At 37.5% G+C, this 19685-nt stretch overlaps 1 protein-coding gene across 1 annotated transcript in view; it reads left to right on the plus strand.

The window, feature by feature from the left end:
- LOC109686444 (2-oxoisovalerate dehydrogenase subunit beta, mitochondrial-like) overlaps positions 1-19685 on the plus strand; it is a 140033-nt gene that overhangs the window by 108007 nt on the left and 12341 nt on the right. The window lies entirely within an intron of this gene.

Below are 19685 nucleotides of genomic sequence, written 5' to 3' on the forward strand. Positions count from 1 at the left end.
GGGGATGGGGGCAGGGGGGAGAAATGACCCAAGCCTTGTATGCACATATGAATAATAAAATTAAAAAAAAAAAAAAAAGAAAAAGCTCTGTTCCGTTCATTTGCCCATTTGTTCATTGGGTCATTGATTTGGAGCTTAGGTTTTTTTTTTTTTAATTCCCTGTATATTCTGGTTATCAGTTCCTTATCATATGTATATCTGACAAAGACTTTCTCTCATTCTGTGGACCACATCTTCAACTGGGTAACCATTTCTTTTGTTGTGAGAAGCTTTTTAATTTCATCTAGTTCCATTTGTCAATCCTTTCTCTTAGTTGCTGAGCCATTTGAGTTTTATTGAGGAAGTCATTGCCTGTGCCTATTGTTTCCAGTGTATTCCCTGCTCTGTCCTGCACTAGCTTCAAGGCTTGAGATCTTACTTTAAGGTCCCTAATCCACTTTGAATTGGTATTTGTACAGGGTGACAAATGCGGATCTAGTTTCTGTTTTCTACATGCTGATATCCAGTTTTCCCAGAAACATTTGTTAAAGAGGCTGTCTTTTCTCCATAGTATGTTTTTGGCAACTTTGTCAAAAATCAAGTGGGCATAACTGTGTGGACTCCTATCTGGGTCTTCTGTTCTGTTCCACTGGTCTTCATATCTGTGCCAGTACCATGCTGTTTTTATTGCTATGGCTCTCAAGTATAGTTTGAAGTCGTGTATTGTGACATCTCCAGCGTTGTTCTTTTTGCTCAGTGTTACCTTGGCTAGTCATGATCTTTTGTGTTTCCAAATGAACTATAGTGTAGATTTTTCAATCTCTATAATGAATGTCATTGGAATTTTTATGGGGATTGCATTAAACATGTAGATTGCTTTTGGTAATACAGCCATTTTCACAATATTAATTCTGCCAATCCATGAGCATGAGAGATCATTCCAAGTTCTGTAGTCTTCTTTGATTTCTTTCTCCAATGGTTTATAGTTTTTGTTGCTGTTAGTGTTATTGATCATAGCCATTCTTACTGAAGTGAAGTGGAATCTCAGTGTCATTTTGATTTGCATTTCCTTTATGGCCAATGATGTCAAGTATTTCTTTAAGTATTTATTGGCCCTTCGTAATTCTTCTTTTGAGACCTATCTGTTCAGTTTACTTGCCCATTTATTCATTGGGTTGTTGATTCTTTGCAGGGTTAGGTTTTTGAGCTCCCTAGATATCCTGGTCAAATCCAGAAGCTTTTTAGTTTGTATTTTTTTATTTTTTATGATTTTTAAAACACTAAGCATATTCTGATATATCAAGTATCTTATGTTTATAAGCTTGATTTGTAATATTTATCATGAGTTTGAGACCATCCTGGTATGTTTAGAGACTTCAAAGCCAGTCTGAGAAACAAAGTAACACACTGTCTCCAAAAAAAAAAGATTTATAGGTTAGGTTTACATGCACAAAGAAAACAGTGTTTTAAAATTTACAACTTTGGGCTGGGTGTGGTGCCTCACACCTGTAATCCTATCTATCTGGGGGGAGGAGATATGAGAATGGCAGTTCCCAGACCAGCCTGAGCAAAATAAAGTTAGCAAGACACTATTTCTTTTTTTTTTATTCATTTATTCACATATGCATACATTGTTTGTGTTATTTCTCCCCGCTGCCTCCCACCTCCACCCTCTTCCCCTCACCCCCCATTGCTTTCAGGCAGAACCTGTTCTGCCCTTATCTCTAATTTTGTTGGAGAGAAGACATAAGCATAATAAGAAAGACAAGGATTGCTACACAGAGAGATTCCTAGCATTGCTTCCATGTACAAATGTGTTACCTCCCAGTTGATTCATCTCTACCTGATCTTTACACTGGTTCCTGATCCCCTTCTCATGTTGATCTCTGTCACCTTAAGGTTTCTGTATTAGTTCTTCTGGAGTGGGGACATCAAACACTTTCATGTTTTGGGTTTTCTATCTATCCCCATACCTCCTGTATGTGCTCTCTCCCCTTGTCATGTGACTCAAGCCCAACAACATTGCTGCATTTGCCCTAGATCTAAAGTCTGCATATGAGGGAGAACATACAATTTTTGGTCTTCTGAGCATGGCTGACCTCTCTCAGAATTATGTTCTCCAGTTCCATCCATTTACTTGCAAATGAAAGATTTCATTCTTCTTCATGGCTGAGTAAAATTCCATTGTGTATAAATACCACATTTTCTGAATCCATTTGTCAGTAGTGGGGCATCTTGGTTGTTTCCATAACTTGGCTATTGTGAATAAATACGGGGCATATTTAGCCTGAGATTTAATGTGAAAAACAAACTAAATAGCAAAAGTGCAGGGGGTTAGAATAATTAAAGTACAGTATATTTACAGGTAAAACATCAAGGCAAAACCCACTGAACAATGAACAGACACAAACAATGATGTACAGGAATGTAAAACAGGTCACGCTAAGAGGAAGGTCACAGTGGAAAGGGGACAGTAACTGAAGAGGGTGAAGGAGTGTGAATATGGTTGATGAATTGTCTATACATGTGTAAATATGGAACACTGAAATCTGTTAAAGTCATTTTAACAAGAGGGAGAGGAAGATGGAGAATGGAGGGAATGAACCAAACCAAACATTGTACACATGTATAGATATGTCACAACAAAACATTTGTGAAACTATTATGCACTAATAAAAACTATTATGCACTAATAAAAAAAGAAGCAAAATGGCAGGGAGCATGGTTCAAATGATAGACCACTTTCCTACCAGGCTTGAGGTCCTGAATTTAATACTCACTACCTCAAAAAAGAAAAGTGCAAATAAAAGGGACTTTTTTCCATATTGAGCACACAATAAGCTTTTTAAATAATTACATAATATTTGACAATAGAAATTCATTTTTTTATATTCACTGTTTCCTATACTCTCTTCAGATTTTCAGCATTATTACCTACCCCATTAGTGCTTAATGAAAATATCAGTCATTGGTGTAGGAATGCAACTAATCAATCCATAAAACATCATTTCCTAGAAATGCATCAGATCTAGCCAGTGGAAGGCATGAGATTGCACAGAGGTATTTACCAAGGATAGCACCTAATCAGAATGCTCAGTTTTTATTCAAGAACTAAATTTAACTCTTTGATGTTACAGTTTATCAATCCCTTATTAAACCAGGATTGCAGGACTCAGGTAACAATCAGGAAGAAGCCCACCATTCTCAGATTTCATATGTAAATTAGCCTTCTGCCAACAAAAGTCTGTATTAGTAAATAAAAAACGTGGGGACTCCATTTCTCCTTTGGGGGAAGTGAGCTTGGTTAGAATTCTAGATCCAAGTTCTTCATTCAATAATAAATAAATACAAATAAATGTGGCATGTACTATTTTTAAAAAGAATGTCTCAGTTCAGCATTGAAAGAGTCCTTTCCTATATAATGGATATGGAAACATTTGCTCTAAAAGTGGATTTTTTAAAACTTTTTACTTATTTTACTATAGTTTCTAGTAATGGAAATGTATAAAATCATTTTATTCTTTACTTTTTCCAAATAAAAAGTAGGAAAACTATGCAAATTAGATGAGTAATAAAATTTGAATTAAAAGGCACTCCAAGCAAAAAATTTATTTTACTTGTATGGATTGCTAATTTCATTTCCAAAGTTTCAATTATTTGGAATAATTCCTAATATTTCCCATTGATATCATTTGCCAGCTCTGGAAATTATAAATTTGACCAAGAATCTTTCCTAGAACTTGAAAAGCATATATTCTGTATAATAAGAGACATAGCTGGGAAAGAATGAGATCAATTTAAGAAATTAAAGCATAAGAAAGACTTTAAAATGTGGCAAAATATTATTTCATTTTAAGAAACAAGTATGTGATTTCTACTTTAAAGTTTCTGATTTTCTCCATTTGGAAAGTTCATAGGAGTTAACACCAAAAACTATTTAGAAACTGACATGCTTATTACAGAAATTAGTCTTTTTAAAGTATTTAAATAATTAAATATAGAACTTGAACATGCAGCTAAGTTCATGGCCTTGACTGAATAACTCTTCTATTCTCTGTTGTAATGGTTTAAGATAGGGCCATCTCTACCAGTGGAAGCTCATCAACCTCTTGAATCATCTGCCTTATCTCACATTTCATACAAGGCAAAATAAATATCTAAGGCGGATATGAAGAGAAAAAGGAATTGCATGGGAGGCAAAAGAGAAGGGTAAGGTTGGAAAAGGACAGGAAGTTCCACCTGTTATCTTGGAGAAGTTTTTATTATTTTATAAAATAGTGGGTTTCATTATGACATATTTGTAAATGTATACAATGTATTTGGATCAAATTCATACATCATCACCCTCTGTTCTCCTCCTCCTCCATCCTACTGGTCCCCACCAAGTAGCCCTCTTTGCATATTCATGCTTGTTTGTTTGTTTTGGGGTCTATAATCCACATGTGAGAGAAACATGAGGTATTTGTCTTTCTGAGTTTAGTTTAGTTTGCTTAACATAACGACTTCCAGTTCCATTCATTTTCCTACAAATGACATAATTTCATTCTTTACAGCTGAATAACACTCCATTGCATGTGCATACCATAACTTATTTATCCATTCATCTATTATTGAATACCTAGAATGATTTCATAACTTAGTTGTTATGAATTATGCAGTAACCTCAGTGTGCAGTTATCTCTATTGTAAGCTACCTTTAATTACTTTGGGTATGTGATGAGGAGTGGTATAGCAGGATCATGTAGTAGTTCTATTTTTAGTTTTTTGAGGAACTTTAGAGAATGTTTTGATGGACCACCGTGCAGCCGCAGCTGGAAGAATCCACCACTTCAGTGAATCTCTGTCCAGCCACTCCTCCCTTTCATCACACCCACCAATGCACTTTCTTTAATCTGATCCACTAATACTCGATATTATCCACTAATGCATTTTATGGCACACTTTGTCCTGGACAATACTTCTGCAGATACCAACTATAGGGGAAATATATCCTCATCAAAGCCTGTCTGCCAAACACTGCTTGAGGATATCCATGGCCACTCCTTGACTGACCAAGCACTAGTGTTATTTGGACACTTCTGATCTCAGAGGAAATGCATAATTGCTCCTTATTTATATCTTATTATGGTTTCTAGTCATATCCTGAATGTAAGGTACAGCCAGAGATTTCCTACATCCTCTGCATAAATTTAGCTGCAGCAGCTCCATGGAAATGTAGACTGCTCCCTGTCACATTCACATTATCTTGAAAACCTGGAAATCTACTCAGTCTTCTAACGCAGGTACTTGTTGACTGTTGATGGGTGGAAGGAAGAAAGGGCAATAGAGGCAATGAACTAGGCATCAGACCCAGGATAGTCAGAGATGTAAACAGCAAATGAAAACGCAATCCCATATTCTAAAGCAAAATCTGAGAAACACATGTAAGACTAAAGCACAGATCTCCAGGGCCCAGTGTTAAGGGCGATGGCAACTAATTCACATCAGTTCGATCTGCATTCCATGTGTAGTCATTCATGCAGTTGGTCTACGAGTTCTCCCAGACATGCAGGTGTCTTTACTTAACTAGAATTCACCATAAAGAAACTGGTGTTCTGATGTTATCCATTCTCCTCACATGACAGTCAACTAACTTTCCATGATTGCTATTTCAACTAGCTAAAGTTCTTGCTTCCCAGATTCATTGTTGGAAACATTAAGACTAGACTCTTTTCCTTCAGGAAATCACCCCAAAACAACTAGGAGAATGAGAAACAGAAAGTTAAGCTCTACTTTTAATAAAATTCAGAGAGGTTTATGATCCCAAAACATAACATGTGAGATGGGCTGCCAAATGCATTCAAGGTCAAAAAGAGGTGGGGGAAGACACTCAGAGAAGCATCTTTAGCTAAAGATCTCAAACAAGGCGGCCAGAGCTCAGATCTCCAAGGCTGGGGGGGACAACCTGGGAGAGTATGTAGGCTGGATCAAGGAGGAGCAGGGAAGAGTAAACCAGAAATCATTTATGAATTCCATATTTTTAGAAGCCAACAGAAGGAGGTTTAGGACGAGATAGAGTACATTATGGATAATTGCTGTGGCTACCAATCTCAGGTGGCTATTAAGAAATAAAAGCATTTGCTCACATAACCTTGTATAAGAAATTTTACTTGTAATGGAAATTTTCTTCAAGCCTGGAAACCCCTCTTTTACAAAAACTTCCTGTACCCGGGTGCCACTGGATCATGCCTGTAATTCTAGCTACTCAGGAGGCAGAGATCTCTGCTCAGGAGGCAGAGATCAGAGATCACAGTTCAAAGCCAGCCCAAGAAAATACTTCATGAGACTCTATCTCAAAAAAACCCATCACCAAAAAAAAAAAAGCTGGTGGAGTAGCTTAAAGTATAGGCCTTGAGTTCAAGCCCCACTACCACAAAAAAAAAAAAAAAAAAAGACATGGTGCAGGAAGAAGTCTACTTACTCAAAGATAAATGAAGAATTGATACACCTCACCAAAATGCCACCAGAAAGTAGGGGTGGAGGGTGAGAGAGAGAAAGAGAGATTGGACAGAGACAGAGTGATGAAGGGAAGGGGAAAAGCAGTGAGAGAGAGAGAAAGAGAGAGGTGAGAGGTAAAGGAAATAAGGAGAAGGAAGAGGAGGGGAAGACTAGAAAAGCAAACTACAAAGAACAATATTTTCATAGAGCAGATGAAAGCAAACTTTAAATTTTAATGAACTAATTATTTCTATAAAACTGGAGCTCACAGCGAAACATCAGAGTTTAAGCAAGATAATCCTTTTGAAATAACCAGTGACATTTTTTTTTCCAGAGATAGAAAAACTTATCCCATTGCTTTTGGCACTTTGGCTAAGATCAAGTGTAGAAAAACCTATCTTAAAATTCATGTATACTTTCAAGGGATGCTGAACAGTGAAAACAAGCTTGAAAAAGGAGCAAATTTGGAAGTCTCACACTTCCTAACTTCAAAACATACTACAAAGCTATGGTAATGAAAACAGTGTGGTGCTGGCATAAAGGCAGGTATAGACCAATGTAATAGAATAGAAAGACAAAGTAAATCTTTGCATAAATTATCAGATAATTTTTGACAAATGTTACAAGACCACTAAATGGGAAAAAAGGTAATGTCTTCATAAAATAGCATCAGGAACATTGGGTATCTACATGCAAAGGAATGAAGTTGGACCCTTACTTTGTATCATATAAGAAAAATTCAAATGGATCAAGACCTAAATGTGAGAGCTAAAATTCTTAGAAGAAAATTGAGAAAAGCTTCATGACATTGGATTTGGCCATGATTTCTTAGATATTACACCAAAACACAGGCAACAAAAGAATAATAGATAAGTGTGACTACATCAAAATTGAATACTTTTGTGCATGAAAGTACACAATAAATAATGTGAAAAACAATCCATGTAATGGGAGAAAATACTTACAACCCATGCATCTCATTGATATCAGAATACGTAAATAATTCATACAACTCAGCAACAACAAATAATCCAGTTAAGAAATGGAGACTTGAATTGACATGTCTCCAAAAAAGGTATATACATGGCCAATAAGCATGAAAGAATGCTAGACATCACTAGTCATTAAGGAAATAGAAATTAAAACCATAACAAGATACCATTTTACACCCATGTGTATAGCTATTATCAAAAATAACAGAAAGTAACAAAGATGGGAAGAAGTTGGAACCCTTGTGCACTATTGGTAAGAATGTACAGTGATGTTACTGTGAAAGAACTGTGGTTTCTCAAATGCGTGCACACTTATCATATGTTCCAACCACTCCAATTCTCGCTATGTACCTACATAGCTAAACGGGGGAAGCCATCCAAGAGTCTACTGATAGATCAACTGCCTACACAAAATATGCTCTGTGCACTCATGGAATTTTATTCAGCCATAAAAGGGAAGGAATTTCTGACACATCTACAATGTGAATGAATCTGGAAGCTGTTGTGCTCAGTAAAACAAGTCAGTCACAAAGGGACAAACACTGTGCAATTCTGTTTATATGAGGCACCTAGAGTGAGAAAGTAGCATGTTGATTGCCATGGGATATAAGGAGGAGGAATGGGGAATTGTTTAATGGAGTTTTAGTTTGGAGAAATGAAAAAAATTCTGGAGAGGGACAGTGATGATTGCACAACAGTATAAATGTACCTAATACCACTGAACTACACATTTAAAACATTTAAGTGGTAAAATGTTGTGATATGCATATATATATTATGTATTACATATATTATTACAAATGTATTGCATACATATATTCATAATCAAAAGTGATTAGTAATATACATAGGAATCAATCAATTTAAGCAAGAAGGCAGATATGTTATAAACCACAGGAGTCTGTCAATGTCAAAGGCAGAGTTACAAATGGTCTTAGGGAATGGATCAGAAAAGGAGGGATAAAAACCAAGAAATTCTATATCTCATCTCTGCTACTGCCTAGCGTCTGCCTTATCCTTTTCTCTCTCACTGTAATCCTGCTTTCTATCTTTTCTGTTTACAACAGTCAACTACCTAGAATGTCTTAGTCTAAGGGCTAAATTTGTGAAGGGACTTATTGTCCAATAGTTGTCCAGTTAACTGTGAGGACAGAGAGATATATTATGTGAACCTGGTTGCTCCCTGTGTAATCACGTGGTATGGCCAGGGGCAGGGACAAGAAGTTACCAGAGAGGGGGAAACAACTGTAAGCTGGCGTGGCAACTGTATAGATGGTCACTACAAGCCCACACACATTTTAAGCTTTTCACACTTTTTAAATTCCTCTTATTACCCTACTAACACCCAATTTCTCCATGGTCCTCAGATGCTCTGAACACATCGATCTATCCATACGTGCCACGAGTGCAATGCTCTCAACCAGGAGGAACTTTTCTGTGCTATACCCCTTTTGCCAAGGTTTTCGCCCCACTCTCAACAACTCACAACAACTCAGATGGCTCTTAAATTAGTACATGTTCCTTCCTGGGTGACCTCAGTTTATTTCCCTTTGATATTAACAAAGGTTTTAGGGTAAAACATTTTCTTGACTCTACAAATTATATTGTGGAGAAAAGGTGCCATTGACAAGTGAATTTGAGCCAGGTAGAGTGTTTGACAATTAATTCAGACAGATAATTGAATAATTGAAGTAATAGGGATGAAAATTCATAAATTCAAAATTATATATAACCATTATGTTCATTGTTTACTAAAACTACCCATTATTGTGCTATGTAACTTCCTTTACCATAGTGAAAGAATAAGATTTCAAAGTGGTAAAAAACATGTATTAAATTAACTACAAAAAAAAGTTTTCCATAGAAAAGAGAAACTGAAAGAATACAAACTGCATAGAGAAAAGAGCTTGAGCAAATCAAAACCAGATGATAAAAGTTGAATACTCTAGAAAGAATGCCATACAAATGATTCAAGGGCAGAAGAGAATCAGCAAAACAAAATTTAGGAACACTGACACCAAGTCTGTACTGTTCCTAATTTTTCAGGAAATCTAACTGATTGGAAAGATGTTTGTTTTGAATTACAAGACAACAAACCAGGATACTGATACAACTGATGAAGAATTGGCCACTTGGATCAAACCTCACTCTGTCTTTAAAGGAGTTACATAATGCTAGAAAACAACTCAGTAACCTTAAATACGTCTTAAAATAGGGAGAACCAGAGTACTTGCTACTTTGTCACTAGATGGATTAGGAGATAACAAATGTAAACATTTTGTAAGGCATTTGGTTAAGTATTAATATTTTAACAGACATTAGCTTTATCACTTGAAAATAATGTTAGTCCAAATATAGGGAATCACATTCCAGGTCACTTTATTCCCGAGGTGACACTGATTGTATTATCCAACTCCAGTTTTTATTCTAGAGTGTTTCCCCCAAACAAAACAGGCACATTCTATGTATGTGATCACACCAAAACCTGAGGGATTAGGATAAATTCTTTAACATTTGTTTGATTGTGTTCCATACAAGTTAGGTGAATGTGACCAGATGATAAGGTAATATAGTGTCAGGAGCACAGGCTCTGGAACCAGACTGCTAGGCCTTGAGTCTAGACTCTCCACCAAATTTCATGTGATAGATACTTAACCTCTTTTTATCAGCATCTTCATCTGCAATGATGTACTTACCTTTTTAGATTATTTGCATGGATTTCTTGGCACAAAACATAGAGCTTAGAAACAATGTGCTAGACACATTGTGGTTGAGCAATGTTAGCTGCTGTTGTTTATAGCTTGAATATGAAATGTTTACCACAGGTTCATGTGTTGACACGTTTGTTTCCAGCTAGTGGTATTATTTGGGAAAGTTCTGGACACTTTTTTTAAAGAGATGAGGCCTAGCTATAGAAAGCAGGTCACTGGTGGTGTGTCCCTGGGAACTATTTATTTCCCTGCTCCCTTCCTATTTCTCTCTCTCGCCATCCTGGCTGCCATGAGGCCAAGCCTCTTTACTATGCTCCACCATGACCTTCTGCCATAATGCAGTGCCTCCCCTTAGACCTAGAAAGAGTGGAGTCAGCCAGCATGGACGGAAACCATGAACCAAAATAAATCCTTCCTCCCTTAAGTTATTTTCTCAGGTATTTTGTTATAGCAATTAAAAAAAAAAACTCACCAACAATTACTGCCACAAGTGACAAATTCTGGCCATTGAGAGCTTTTATTTTGGAGAAAGAACTGGACATGTGTAACAGAAAGTCTCTGACAATGCTATGCAGTGATTTCCCTCTCTCACAGGGTCAACAATCTGTGATTATTAAGCAATTGTCATCAGTGTCTTGGTATTCCTTTCCCAGGAAAAACCACACTGTGGAGGAGCAGAACATTCAGACTTCCTGCTCAATGCCCCTTTATTTGAAATTGGCTTCTAATTCCATCTCCAATGAATTAGAGAGAGTACTTTGCCCTTCAGTGTACTGCATGAAGGAAAACAGTAGTGATTTGCCATTACCCTGGTCTAACATTTCTTTCTGAAACAGGCAAAAAACCAAGTCACACACACACACACACACACACACACAGAGGCCTCTGAAGTATACACTTTGTCATACCCTCAAGGCTTGGCTGTAGGTTGGAGGAAGAACCCACAGATTGCTGGGCTCCCAGCATCCCAGAATCCTTGGAGAGCCCGACTTTCAACACGAGACTGATGACCATGCTGTTTATCATTTAGCACTTTCTTGGGTGGAAAATAATCTGTAGAAACTTTTTTATTTTTAGACTGTTCTCTGTTCTTGGTACCTTGAAACTTTCATCTCATTGCAGAGAAGGACCTGCCCAAGAAAGTAGAAACATCTCTATTGTGATAACAATATGGTAACAACTTGGATCGGGAACCTGTGTTTTAGCCCCTACCCCAACTTGAACCTGTAACGTGGAAACATCATTTAACCTTTCTGACCCTGTGCTTGCTTTCCTCACTTGAAAACAATTGTGCAAGGGATTGGATTTGAAGTTATTTATAAATATGCACATCAATCGTGTATTTGACCCTCTCATCCTAGTAACTGAGAGACTTTGAAAGAACATTGTCAGAGGAGAGCTCTCTGTAGCATTTTATGTAAGATATCCCTGTTTTCCCCTCATTCCACATGTCCCAGTCAGGGTGTCTAAGAGAAGTCCATCACCCTTCACAGTGGCAATGGACAAAGGCTCCCATGGGAACTGAGGGCTTGGCCTTGTGGCCCTGGCATTAACTTTTTGACCTCATATTCAAGTTCTACTTGCAGTATCTCATCAACTAATGCTATTGCTTCCACATTGGCCTCACCTGGAGGTCTGGCTCACTCCTTACAACTTTAGCTCTTAAATTCCCCTCAGTACTACTGAAATAGGACCAAAAAAGTTAGAAATGTTAACACCTAACAGAAAACAGAAGGAGAAAAAAGTGAGCAATTAATAATCTAGTTCGGAAGGGATAACTCACTCATCTTCAGCTTCTCCCAGCCTTCATCTGTACATCAGAGGCAATTTTAAGCCCCTCTGAGGAGCTGGGGTTGTGACTCAAGTGGTAGAGTGCCTGCCTAGCAACTGCAAGGCCCTGAGTTTAAACCCCAGTTTCACCAAAAAAAAAAAAAAATGCTCTGACCAAGAGCACATGTGTAAAATCATCTCTCCCATATCCTGATTTCCAGTTTCCTAAGGACCCACAACTTTCCCAAATAATGGCCCCAGTAGTGATTGTGTCCTTTGGAGAGATAAATCCCCATCTTAGGACCCTTCCTCCCTCACCAAGGCAACCATATAACAAACAAGTATCCACTTGAAGGAAAGGAAGAAGAGAGGGTCAACCTCTGTGGAGGAGAGGTCCCTTCCTTATAGTGTCAAACCCCAATAATAGACTTTCCTATTACAAAGCTTCTAGACTGTCCTCCTGAATGAGAGTGTTCTGGATTCTCAGAGAACATTTTTATGCAGATATGCTAGTTCATAATGGAGAAGAACCTGTTGAAGTCTTGTGACGTACAATAAAACAGGCCTTGGAGAGGCAACCAAACCTCCACTAACAAGCATCCATCTTACTGTCTTTTCAGTTAGGTTTATTCTTCTCCAACTGTGAATATATATTAAGAAGCATGGAGGGTGAGGGGAATCCTGTAAGCACAAAACAAAAGTAGATGGAAAAGGATAGAAATAAATACTTGACAAATATAGCAATAAATACTTATTAGATGATTAATCAGACTCTTTGATTCTATTAGGAGATTAAAATTCCACAAATTCTAGGTCAAACTTTACTTGGCATAACTCATTCCTTAACCAAACAGGCTAGAAGAATGATACTAGAATTTGGCAATAATACCTCTTTTTAAACCATTCAAAGATTAATGATCTCTTATGTTTTGAACATCAGGATTTGTTTTCATAAAGTCAAAAGGCAATTCCCACTCTGGGCCTTTTTTTTTTTTTTCTCTAAGAATAACAAATTAGTATGCATGCATGAATTACATGCCAAAGAGAAAATTGCATCCTAAAAGTTTTATGGTAATGACAGACTACTTTAATAACTAGATTATCTGCTTACACAGAAATGAAAAAAAAAAAGCCCTCAGCTGTCATTTCATTTTTAGTACACAAGAATTTTAAAATTAAGTAGCAATTTGGTTCTTTCCTTAATCCTTCTCTGCCCCCTGGTGGCAGAATATTGTGGTATTTTACTTCTACTAATGAAGTAATTCTTATCATGTCTACTATGAACCTTAAAATCAACTTAATAAACACATACTACCATGTGATAAGATTCATATCATTTAGTACTTAAAAATTATGTATTATCTCACTACAATTTTACCAAAATATTTTCCATGAAAGACTCCCAGAAATATCCTGGGGGAAATGGCATCGTTGTGGTGGCCTAAAGACACAAAATATCACATCCTTTTCTTAAAATTCATGGTACACATTACCATATTAATGACAAATCCTACAACCTTTTTTTAAAACTTTGTCATTAAACATGTTGTTTTGTTTTGCTCTGTTTTGTTTTATGTTAGCCCTGTTGTCATCCTGTAAAATACACCTGGGGAATGTGGGCATTTAGGCATTGTTCCCAGGCCCACTTTTTTCTTCTGAGAATAGCTAGGGATTTCCCTCTTTGCAGTTCTTCTTCCTATGTCACGCCTGCTATAGCTCATTGTATAACCTTCAGTTGTTCCATTTGAGTATTTTATATCAGGTTGGCAAGGCAATGTATGCTCCATGTCTAGGATTCCAGTAAGGTAACAAAATTGAATCCTTCAAATACCACACACAACTTGAATGACCTTGAGGGCATTTTGCTCTCAAGGACACAAACTACATGGTTCCATTTATGTAGCATTCTCAAAATGACTACACTTATCTAGCTGGAGAATCAACAATAGTTGTCAAGGATTAGGAAGGAAAGCAAGGTGTGCTATAAGCAGCAAAGAGAGCTCCTTGGTTGTGATGAGAATTAATCCATATCTCGATTAGAAAGGTGGTTATGTAACTCTATACAGGTAACAAAAATGTCCTTGAATTATTAAAAAAAAGACATAAAAATCAAAGCACGCAAAACAGATCACAAATACTAAGGCAGGCCAGCAGTCTCATTAACTGTATATGCTAATTGTGTCCCAGCTTAATAATGCACTGGTTAAGTCACTGTGGGGGACGCAAGCCTCCACCAGAAATTTTAAAATTTCCGGTTATACTGTAATTATTTTTTAAAAATTTAATTAAATGAAATCCTTTGGTCCACACAAGGGAGTTTACAATATGAACTCTTTTGGGCTTTTCTAAATTCCTCAATAATGTTTAAAATCCTCTAACTTAAAAAAGAACAAAATTAGAGGTAGAGCATTCTATAAGAATAATTGTGTAATATGTTGTTATTATCTGCATTAGATGATTGCTTGAGGGTCATAATTATCTGCTGTTCCTCTTCCTTGGGCATCAAATGAGATGAGTGTGACCTAAAATAGAATATCCTTGGTAAACACATACACACACTTTCTCCTTCTCTGGTCTCTTCCCCAGCTTGGTAAATTCCTTGACCCTACCACCTGGATGCTGAGACCTGGCTTTTTGTTGTCTCTCTTTTCCTTACTTCCTACATCTGATCTATTCCTAGTCTAACTCCCAAATGTCCAAAGTCTACATCTAAAAATACAGAACGGGAAATGAAAATGCAGAGGAAACTCAGAAAATGTCCCTGTAGATGGGAGAGTGTGCAGGAAGAGAAAAAGAAGATTCAAGAAGAAGAATGATTAAGAGTGTCAATGCTATTAAGCTGTCAAGAAAAGGATTTGGGGATGTAACAGAGGGGTAGAGGGCTTACCTAGCATGTGTGAGGCTCAGGTTTGATGCGAGCACCACAAGATGTCAAGAAGAAAGCCAGGCATTGCAGGGCATGCCTGCAATCCCAGCACGTGGAAGGCTGAGGCAGTGGGATCATAAACTCAAGACCAGCCTGGTCTACATGGCAAGACCCTGTCTCAAAACAAACAAAAAGATGTCAAGAAGAGAAGGAAAGACAGTGTCCACCAGAGCAGAATAAAAAGAGGTGATCTTCTTATTTACAGACTCATCTGTAACATAAGCCCGGGTTTTTGTAGTTTAAGGTGGGTAAGAGGAAAGGAAATATAGATAATAAACACAGAAAAATCTTTCAACCTTAGGTAAGAAAGGAGAAGAGATAAAGTCATAACTGAGAGAGATACAGAATTTTTAATATGCAAAAGCATTAGAATTTTTCTACAATTCTGCTAACAAAAAGTCCTAACCACTATTCTTTTATAATATTCCTTATTTCATAATTGCATAATACTCCCAAAGCATATTTAGAAATTAATAACTACTACATTAATTACTGAAAATAGTTAAAAGAATTGAAATCTTATTCTTACAGACTTAGGGACAGCAAGAAACTGGGTGGTTTAATAAGAACACACAGAGCAACAACTGTTTATGACTTTTTAAATGAAGCTTAACTTTTTATTGAGCACTTAAAACACAGAACTGAAATATCATTAGTGTTTGGGAAGCATTTTAAATTCCTGTCTAATCCTCATAACTGAAATTTAACAATTAAAGCTTAGAACTATTCCTTATTTTTCTCTCATCTGAGTTTCTTTTCTTCCACTCTTTTTCTGCTTTTAACTTTCTCTATCCATATTCCTGAGTCTTTTCTCTATTCATGTGAGGAAGGTTGTTAATTGTAGGTACCTCAAATCCTATTATTCAGTTAAACACTTCTAAGCTTCCAGTGTTGGAGGTATGTTAGGTGCTCTGAGAGATTGAACGTGGATGTAATATAGTATTCTTATATTTGGCATCTAAACAAATGTGGAGGGAATCAGATAACAGACCTAGAAAATAAATAATACTTGCTTCACTCATTCCAAAAAATTCAAAGTTTGGTATCCTCTGTAATGAAGATCTACAACAGGCCAAACTCTGTAGATGCTAAAATCTAAAAACTGAACAAAGTGCCATCTCTGCCCTCCATGAATTGGATTCTTATGTGTCTGGCATATAAAGATGAAGGAAGAAAAGAGGAAATTTTAAGGGTGAACATGGAACACTCAGAAGCTACCACAAGAAACAATGAAAACACTTTGAATTTCCTGAGAAAAGAAAAAAAGTTCTTTCCAGTGTGCTTCTTTAAAATCAGTAAGAAAAATCAAATCCTTCAAAGCAAATTTTACTTGTCAGTTTATGAAACTATCTTACATTCCTAAATAATTTCCCATTCTTCAATATCTGTCAACCAATTCCAAAGAAAACAAAAATATAATTTGCAGGGAGTTGGGGGGAGCATGAAAACTAAGAAATCAAAACCATAAGGAAGAAAAGTCATCTGCTTGCACTTGTTTGGGATGACAGGAATTTAATGCATAGCATTGTTACTGATATGTTATAATCTGTTATATGTTGTAATATTATTTGTCAGTTCTCAGTTCTACAATTGAGAGTCCAGTGTGCATAGGGCACATCAGAGAGATAGCATTTATCATATAAATATTTATAAGTATATACAGGAAAAAGAAAGCTTGTGGTATAGAGTAGAAAATTCCAAAAGTGTAGAATTACATTATGGTGAGTGATTCAAGACCAACACCAATAAAAGAAATTAGTTCACAGCAAGGCAATTAATATAATTAATTGCTAAACTGCATAGCACAGACCCTAAATCAAGAGTGGCAAAGTCCCAGCTCATCTGGCCCTGCCTCACCCTTGCAAACATCCACATCTGATTTCAGCTCTTATCTCCACTGGATCCAGAAGTGGCCTCCAAATCTCTGGCAGAACCCCTAGACAGTCATTTCTAACCGAGTTCATCTGCAACTCCAGAGAAAATCTATCTGACTCACAGCTATGGAGTTTATTTTTAATAGAATGAGTAAGCTAGCCTACAGTGGAAGGCAGTTCCAGTACATCCACCTGTGTGCGAAAGCAGGAATGCCACACCACCAGCACTGAGCCCACAGGACAGGAAGCATAGGCCCACAGAACTGGGAAAGCCATCAACATGCTAGAATTCAAGCTCAAGAGAAATCAAAGGGGTTATTCACTCCAGAAATAGCCCAGAGTTTGCTCTTAAGAAGTTGTAGAAGTTGGGTGTGGTGGTTCACAACTGTAGTCTCAGCTACTCAGGAGGTGGAGATCAGGAAGATTGCAGTTGGAGGCCAGCCTGGACAAAAATTGAGATGGGGACCCCATCTCAACCAATAACTGGGCACAATGGCACATGACTGTTATCCCAGCTATGTAGGAAGCATAAATAGGAATATTGCAGTCTAGGCTGACCCAGACATAAATGTGAGACCCTATTTAAACAATAACTAAGCAAAAAGGACTGGGGGCAGGGCTTATGTGGTAGAGCACAGGCCTTGAGTTTAACACCCAGTACCACCGCCATTAAAAAGAAATGTATGAATTGTGCAAGGTACAAGTTTTAGTATCACTGGCATAATTAGAATAGTAGGTATCAGTTTACTCTTACTGCTGTAACAAAGAACCATGAACTGGGTTGGTTTGAAACCACAGAATTTCTCATCTCAACCCTAGAGACAGCATCAAGGTGTCAGCAGTGCACTCACCCTCTGAACCCCGTAGGGGGCGTCTGCATCACCTCCCCCTAGCTTCTGGTAGTTTGCTGACAATCTTAAGCACTCCTTAGCTTGTAGCTACATAACTCCAAGCTTTGCCTTCATCATTACATGGTGTTCACGTGGCATATCTCTGTCTTGACATGACCATCGCTTTATAATCTTATAAAGATCCTAGTCATATTGGATTAGGAGGCCACTCTACAGCATTATACCCTCATCCTAACAAATTACATGTTCAATGACCCTATTTCCAAATATGGCCACATTCTGAAGTACCATGAGTTAGGACTTCAAAGAATCCTTTTGGAAAGGACACAATTCAACCCCTCATAAGAGCTAAACTGGAAAACTTCTTAAACTCCATCATTTTCAACACTCAGTGTGAAAAAAAGTAATGGATTTTGTACCATTTTTAGAAGTACCAGTCACCCATTATCATCAGCCTCTGCTAACCAACATCAGGGACCATGTACCCACCACCTTCTGAAATAAGGATGTTCTATTTGGTTCCTCCAAATGTTAAGTCAACATCTAGCCACTATACTAATTCTGCAACTGTAGTCATTCAGATATTTGATATTCAAAGACAAGTGTTAAAAGAGTCCATGTTGTCTATTTCATCAGCTAAGTGTTGCACATCCTTTGATCTGTCCATCTGACGCCATTATAGACATTCTACCTCATAAGGACTCCTGTTGGTCCACTTTCTTAAATTGTGACATTAGTAGAACTTTTCTAGAGACTGGAGACATTTGTTCTCTTGTCAGTGACTTGTAGTTTCCTGAACAATCAAGTCTGTTTCACAAGTGCTGCTAGTTGATGTCTCCCTCATCCTAAACTCATGCAGCTATCTGATTTTTAGATATTTGGAATATCATTAAAGGGGATGAAAGTCAAATACCAGTCAGAGTAAAGAATCATCCTGAGTTCCTTCATTATTTTTTCACCCTAGATAGATGTCCTAGTAGTAAAACAATCAGAGGGAGAAAGCTCAGATCCATCCTTAGCTCATGTGAGAGGAAGAGAAAGCTTAAGGCAAAAGAGGAGACTTGAGATTTGCTGATTTCTGAAAGAAAGTGACTGACAGGAAAGGAGGAAAGGTGAGGATTTTAGAACAGAGAACAAATGTAAAATACAGGGTTGTTGGGGGAAAGACAAGAGTATGGCCTAAAGAAAGCAGCAAGAATCCACCCACAAATTTTTCTGCTATCAGGAAAATGTCCCTGCATGGACAGTGCAAAATTCTGGGCAGTTGAGGGTTCCTCTTCCTGAACAATCTGAAAGGATAATGTAAGTAGAGCAGGGGTCAGGGATACAATATTCCTATTTCTAAATCTCTATAATTAGGAGCTATCACCAGTGACCTTGAATAAATTGTTAGTTGAGCTTTCTTCAAGGTCCCATTTGTACATTCACTTTCATAGGAATGATGACACAGACAGTAGCAGGGAGAAGAATATTCATCGAGCCCAATCCAGACACCTCCTCAGGTCCATGGGAACATTAGAGATAATGTCAGATCAGGCCACAGGCATCCAAAGGACCGACACAGAGACAACAACTCAACTGGAGAGTAAGAGTTTCTTTGCTCCCTGCTCAAAGTTATATACATAACTGAAATATATCCTGATATATACATGCACACAGAGTACAACCATAATTTATTAAGCACCTAGAATGTAACAGATATTGCAAAGCTTGTCTAAGATTGTGCTCTTGTTAAGGTGACATACATGAGGAAGTGAAATAAATACCATCCTTCACTCCTCCTGTTATACAATATTTGAGAAGGAGCTCAAATATTTATCTGGATGAATGCTCTATTGGAGAACTCAGTGTAGTGTGAGAATTGTGGATCAGGAGCCCATTCCTGGCTAGACCTCCTCAATCATCCCAGGCAGCTCAGGGCTTAGGCAAGATCTAAGTCAGCACAGAGGTGCCAAGAAGCATGTTGGGGTAGATCCCAACATGGAGAAGGGGGAGGTGAGCCCACCATTACCATCAACTCTTCCTAATGTGACAATGCAGAAAAGCACTCTGTCTCCTTTGGGGTGGAATGAATAAAGAGAAAGAGAATCTGGGAATATTTAGGG

Source organism: Castor canadensis, chromosome 1, assembly GCF_047511655.1.
Source record: "Castor canadensis chromosome 1, mCasCan1.hap1v2, whole genome shotgun sequence".
Classification (NCBI taxonomy): domain Eukaryota; kingdom Metazoa; phylum Chordata; class Mammalia; order Rodentia; family Castoridae; genus Castor; species Castor canadensis.